Raw genomic sequence first — 7,022 nt, 5'->3', positions numbered from 1 at the left:
GCTAGCAAGCAGCTAACCATGTCCCTTTAGTGGCTCGTGTTATTTTATTAGAATGCACATTATTTGTTTTCCGTGCCTTTCTGAATACAGACACCAACCGATCCCTCATCAACATAACATTTATTTCCATGATCTGCCATTTTCGCTATTATCTTCGCTTGTTTCTTCACAATACCTGCAGAACTTCTGATGATTCGGCTGTGCATTTTCGGCTGGCGGCTGGCATAGAACATGGGCGGGTGTATGCAAATGTTGGGGGCGTAACTATTAGTGATCCCGACTGTAACATCACAGTCTGTGTTATGTTCTGATTTGCCTGTTTTTCAGTGGTCTTTTGCATTCTCGAGATTTACATAAGAAGGAGGAAACAATGGTGTTTGAGGTTCACGGTATGCCATTTCCATGTACAGAACTGTTATTATTCAACTATGCCAAGGTAAATACAGTTTTCCATTTTATGGCACCTTTAACATATAGTTTACTGAACACTTCACCCATCTACTTATCGGACCAAAAGTAAGTTTATCTATTTGTTGAACCAATAATGTTTTGTCAGGCTGTTTGGGATGCTCAAAGCTGGAGAGAGCTATCCATTAGCATTCCTATTTATTTTAATGGCAGTTGCTTGGCTAATGCAGGCGAACACAATATCTGCCATCGTTGCTCATGTGTTCTCAATTCCACTAGATTGTTTGAGAAAATCACATGAGATGTAAATGTGACTAATGCTAATACTACTCCATGGATGCTGGAAAAACACATCATGATGATGCTAATGACTGTGGTGTGAAAGGCAAAAGTTATTAAGTTAGTTCAAATTGGGGTCGGTAAGATTTTTTACTGTTTTAGAAAGAAGTCTCTCATGCTCACTAAGATTGCATTTATATGATTTAAAATACAATAAAACAGTAAAATTGTGAAATATTTTTACAACTTAAAATAACTGTTTTCTTTTTTTAATATATTTTAAAATGTAATTTCTTCATGTGATGACACTTTTGATCAATTTAATGTGTCCTTGCTAAGTAAAAATTATGAATTTCTTTTAAAAATAAATAGAAAATTTTACTAAGCCCAAATGCAATTAATTTCAAGCATTTTTTTTAGAGCTCGCAAAAAAGAAATGGGTAATGTTGAGGCATAACAAGTTTTCCAATTTACATGATATTTGCAAAAATAACGTTTTCTATCAAAATACACTATCCCTTTTGAATGGCTGTTTATGGAGAAAAAAAAAGCTTTTTGCAGCCAGATGGTCTAGTTACAACTACCAGTATCAGCTAGCAGAACCATGCTAACCAGCTAAACCTTGTCTCTTTGGTTAAATCAGAGCAATGTTTTATACCACCAAAGTGTTTAGACTTATGGTGGAAATCAACCTAAATAGCTTACTTATAATTATCTTTGCATGTTAACCTGGGAAAGGAGTAAGTATTGTAGCAGACAGAAATGACACACTTGGCCTTTTTTCACGTGTTTGATGCAGTGCTGTTCCTCTTAGTGTGTGTATGTGCTTGAATGCATGTGTGTCTGAGGTGGATAGAGGGACAAAGTGCATGTTCTGAATTTGATGGATCGGTGAAGTGACAACCAGGCCAGAAAGCAAATAGTGGAAATGAGGTCTAACCTTACAGGAAAAAAACAGGCCATTCAGATCGTATATTTCAATCCATGACGTATACTATCAAACAGCCCATTCTACATCATTGCATTTTATAACCTAGCGCATTATGGTGGGGGACTACATCTTAAAGTTAGCTGAACACTAAAAATATAAAAGATATAGTTCACCCATTTACTCAAGACTTATGTTTCAAACCCACTTTGCTCCCTGCAACACAATAGGAGAGGTTACACAGAATTTCCTTGCTGCTCTCTTTATTAAAAGTGAATAGGGATGGTAAATGTGGAGCTCCAAAAATGTATTGTTATTGATTGTTTATTTTGATAATCGAGTAATATGCAGATGATTTTGGCAATTAATCAAGTATTGTTAGTTGATTCAAATGATTCAGAATGCAGCGGTAAGACTGGTCTTCAACGAGCCCAAAAGAGCCCATGTTACACCTCTCTTTATCTCCTTGCACTGGCTACCAGTTGCGGCTCGAATCAAGTTCAAGACATTGATGCTTGCATATAGAACAGCCACAGACTCAGCACCCGCCTACTTCCGCTCACTACATCCCCTCCAGAAGTCTGAGATCCGCTAGTGAGCGACGCCTCGTGGTACCATCACAGAGAGGCTCAAAATCACTTTCCAGAACATTCTCATTCACCGTTCCTGGCTGGTGGAACGATCTTCCCACCCCTATCCGGAATGCTGAATCCCTGACAATTTTCAAGCGACAGCTGAAAACTCATCTCTTTCGAAGCTACTTGACATCATCATCATCATCATCATCATCATCATAAAAAAATAAATAAAAAATGATATATATATATTCTCTCTCTTTATTTATTCCTTCTCTTTCTAGCTTGTACTTATTTGAACAATGTCTAAAAACTTGGTATTACAACCACTTCCTGTGTCTGTTTGCCTCTTTAAGAAGAAGCTTTGGATAAAAGCGTCTGCTAAATGACTAAATGTAAATGTAAATGTTAGCAAGTAATAACCAGTTACACTTCATTTAAGGTGTTGTTGTTACCGTGTAATTATACAATTAAGTACTGAGTAATAGTAATTAACATACTTACTATAGGGCTAGGATTAGTGTTTGGTTTATGGCTAGTTGCTTCTAATTATGTATATATATTTACTGTTATTACTATAGTAAATACATAACATGGGTGACAAGGACACTACAATAAAGTGTTACCCAATAGCCTTTGAAATTACTTTAAATACAGATATAAACAACACTGGGGCAATAATAATAAGTTCAATAAAGCAATAAAGGTCATCTTAATGTGATAGTTGTATATCTGTGTAATAGTAAAGCAGACTGTTTTGCACTGCAAGAGAGACAGATATGCATTTAAAATATACATAAACATCAAGAAAATTAGTCATGATTTGAAAAAGATTTATTTAATAGTTAGAATAATGTATGTACTACATGTAAAGTAAAGTTTGCAATACAGCACTAAAGTCATAAATACTTATTTTTATGGCACTCCAAAGACATAATTTTCACATCCCCATTCATCCTTTTATTGTATGGAAATGAGCATCATGGACATTCTGCAAAATGTGTCCTTTTGTGTTCATACAGAAGAAAAACGGCATATAGGTTTGGAACAAAATGAGGGCGAGTAAATTAAGCGTTAGCGTTAATTCTGGCAGGTCACGTGAGTCAAGCTTGCATCAGCTGATTCTCAGCTGATCACATCTACCTATAGGAATACGACACCTATCGCGGCATTCCTATATAAGCTCTATTCAATATTATTCAGCAGCTTTTCAGCTTGCTCAGGAGCAAATTACCCCCCTCCATCCCCAGCTCCTCCTTTCGCCACAGTCAGGACTTGGCTTTCTGATATTCCTTGCTAATCAGACTCCTTTATCTTGAATAAAGTGTTACACTTAAATATCAAGTACATTAATGATATCTGCCTTGTTCTGTTCTGTTAACCCTAGGGGGGGTATTATTGCTGCACTCCCTGCTCATTCATGACAGGCTGCATGGATGGGCAGGGAGGTTTTTGCCCAGAACAGAACCATACCGCCAAACCAAACTTTATGCTAAGTATCTATCATTGTGACGACAGTGGCCCTGACAGAAATAACAGAATTTGAGGCTTGATGACATGTCAGGCTTGAATTGTATTGAATTTTAATGCGGATGAAAACGAGGCAGTGTTACAATAGAACACACTGTAAAAGGCACTAGATCGTGCAATTTCCACAGCTCACAACTTAAAAAAATATTTTATAGTTTGTGTCCACTAAAAAGTTTTTTCTTTCGAAAAGACATTTTGTCAGCTGAAGTTGCTGAACAAAAGTTCTGTTTTTAAATCCAGTGATCACACTGTACATCTTCTATCCTGTCAAAAGTTAATTATAGTCTGACTAAGGTCTATTGGGGTAGGGCATCTCTTCCACCTTTCTTTCTTTTTATTTGAGTGCACTAGAGAAGAAGATCATCATAAACCATTCTGCTCTTCAGTATCGCTCATATAAACAGGTTCCCTGATTAAAAGAGTATTGTTATACACAGTATAAATCCATATTCAAATCAATTAGGCTACATAATAAAGCACTCTGTTGTGACATCCAGGCACTGGAGGAGGCTGTGAGCCTGTGGGCAATACAGCCTGCTTGACTGGACACAGTAGTGACCTCACCCTGACGCTGTTTCAAGACCTTTCGTTACGAAAGCAGGAACTTCACCAATGTAAAGTCTTCCAAGTTTTCTGACTAAGATTGTGCAACACAAAGGGAATGTGTATGTACTAGCGGAATTCTTTTTTTTCCTTTTTTTTTTTTTGTCATCTACTCTTTGTCCCAGTCCTCAAAATTCCCCAGAGGGCTTCAGAGCTATTTCCACAGAGCACAGAGTGATCGTAAACGCTGGCTGGTTTAGTCTATGCATGTCAATCACTTGGGTGTGTTTTCCTATAAGTGTGTTGGCAGCATCCACCACATAACAATTCATACACTTTGATGAACTTCCAAATTACCTATGATAAATCTCACTGCAAAATGTAAGATGCAGTGCCATAACAGACAAATGCTCTTCAATATTCAGACTGGCGTTTGATCTATATGGATTTTTCAATGTTTGACAATCAAATAATGGTATTTGCCCCTAAATATCTGTGTGGTGCATGTGTTCACTACACAGGAAAGTATGGACCCAGGTTACACACCTTACCCTTCAACACTCTCACAGAGATGATGAGATCACTTAAATGTCTTACTCACAAGAGGTGAACCTGTCTGAATGTGTGTGCGCTTGTGCACGACAAATATGAGAAGAATGAGGGAGTATCTCCTTCGTTCTGTCTGTTTTACTCTCTCTCTCTCTCATAATTAATTTTTTAATTGTAAGTGTATTTGTTGGAAGGATTGTTTGTTTAGCATTAAATATGATTTTTTTTTAAACAATAAAAATAGGATAAAGTGACAGTATTTTTAACAAAATAATTCCAAAATATAAGATAAAAAATATTCATACAGAAGACTTCTCTGTTGTACAGACAATGAAGTCAGTATGAATTTTAGAGCAGTGACGGGTATCTGCAGTTCATATATAAATTTGGCTGTGACAGATGCATGACTGTCCTCTCTCTCTCTCACTCATATGCACAAATTAGGGTAGTTTAATGCTGGTCTTTCATTTCTGACTAGTGTTATAAGAATGTATATAAACAGATGAGACCAACTAAAAGAATTAGCCTGGGTGATCCTCGGCACCTGACGCGGCAAAAAGCTACAAACACGCGCTATCGTCTTTATCATAATATTACAATACCGGAAACATAATTACGATACGGCATTTTGGTGTATTATAGGCGCGTTCCAGTCTGACTCAGCGAACGCGTCTAGCTGCCTTAAAATGCTGTCTAGGTAGTGCACTAGGTTTTGAGACATCGCGCCGGTAGCTGTTCGCGTCTGTTCTGTGTATGTCTAGCAAAGCTGATCTATTCTCATTATAGAAGACCTACAATAGCCTACAAAGAGGAGAAAGCACACCTCGGGCATTAGGCTATATGTGACAAATAAATAGAGCACCTCTTAATGCAGCATGGAAGAACGGCAGGGAACGGTTCATACTTTCTTAAGATGGCTCAGGGAAACACCCTTTAACGGTGATTACTGACTGTATCTGCATATGAAGATGAAACATTTTTGTCTCTGTATGCGTTTGAATTATTTACTATATATCTATTCACTTGATTCTCAGAGAGCGTGCTATTTGAATAGACTTAATACATAATTCATAAAACGTTTTGATACTGCAAATGCGTGCTAATGTGCCCGCGACGTGGCTGTTTTTTAAAATGCATTTTAATGCCGGGGTCCTTCCAGATCTTTATGCACACACTCTTGGGGGGGCTGTCCCTCTCCGGTGTCATTTTCGGCTTTATTTCGAGGCCCTATAACCCTGAAACATGATCACGCGCACGGCACAGAATAAGGAGATACGGACATAATACAAGACAACGCGTGTCTTACCTTGAATGTGTTAATCCACTCTCAGGATATGACTAGAGATGTGAAGAGAAATGAAACGTGCTCTCGTGCTTTTCTTTCTAGTGTGAGAGTACTAATAGTGCAAATGCGGCTTTTCACATTACAGCGCTCCCGTGAAGCCGCAAACTCATTCACACTGAGAATAAAACAGACAGGAAAGCGAAGTGGTGGCAAACGGAGGACTTCAGCAAAACGCCGACGCTTCCTCGCTATTGACCAATGGCGTTTAGGATTTACAAGCTTAATCCCGCCCTCCAGAAAATAGAAGCTAATTAAAGCCCTTACTATCCCTTTAAACCCGCCTCGTGAATAGGACAGAGCGGCCACGCCTTTGAACTGGCAGCTTCTCGCTCGACAGCCAATTAGACGCGCGACGGGTAGATTGACAGAGCTGGACGACCAATGAATGGCGTGGAATGGGTGAGGCTTGTCTAGATTGACGTGGCAGCAGGCCAATGGCAGAAGAGCAGCAGGTGCCGCTGCAGAACTGTCGCGCGGTGGGGTAGAGATTTGCGCTCTCTTTGTTGACAGCAGCGCAGTGTGTCTGTCTGTGTGACGCGAGAATGATCCCCGATGCTGGACGCCCCAGATTCCGCATTAATGCCGAGGAGTCTGAAGATAGAGGTCTGGATGGCCGCGCCTAACAATTGTAGTCAGAAATGGAACAACATTTGAGGTGACTACAGCTGTTTAAATTGGGCACAAATACACCATTTGTACAATATACAAAATAAAATGACCATTTAGCATATAATTTATTTATTTACTGACATAATAGTTACATAACATGTGAAAAATTGACAAATATGACAATCAAGCATAATGATGATGATGATGATTATTTTATTATTTTTAATTAATATACTAAAATAATAATTACACAAGT

General features: G+C 38.4%; 1 protein-coding gene across 6 annotated transcripts in view; it reads right to left on the bottom strand.

Moving 5' to 3' along the window:
- Nucleotides 1-6,319, bottom strand: part of LOC107596662 (myosin-10-like) — a 41,913-nt gene extending 35,594 nt beyond the window's left edge. For all 6 annotated transcript variants that reach the window (XM_016287450.1, XM_016287453.1, XM_016287452.1 and 3 more), the window contains exon 1: nt 6,119-6,319. The gene's annotated coding sequence lies outside the window, so the exon portion shown is untranslated. The remainder of the gene's footprint in view (nt 1-6,118) is intronic.
- Nucleotides 6,320-7,022: the final 703 nt, after the last annotated feature.

The sequence above is a fragment of the Sinocyclocheilus grahami genome, unplaced genomic scaffold (assembly GCF_001515645.1).
Source record: "Sinocyclocheilus grahami isolate Dianchi unplaced genomic scaffold, SAMN03320097.WGS_v1.1 scaffold222.1, whole genome shotgun sequence".
Taxonomy (NCBI): Eukaryota; Metazoa; Chordata; class Actinopteri; order Cypriniformes; family Cyprinidae; genus Sinocyclocheilus; species Sinocyclocheilus grahami.
This window is presented reverse-complemented; position numbering and strand designations above follow the sequence as displayed.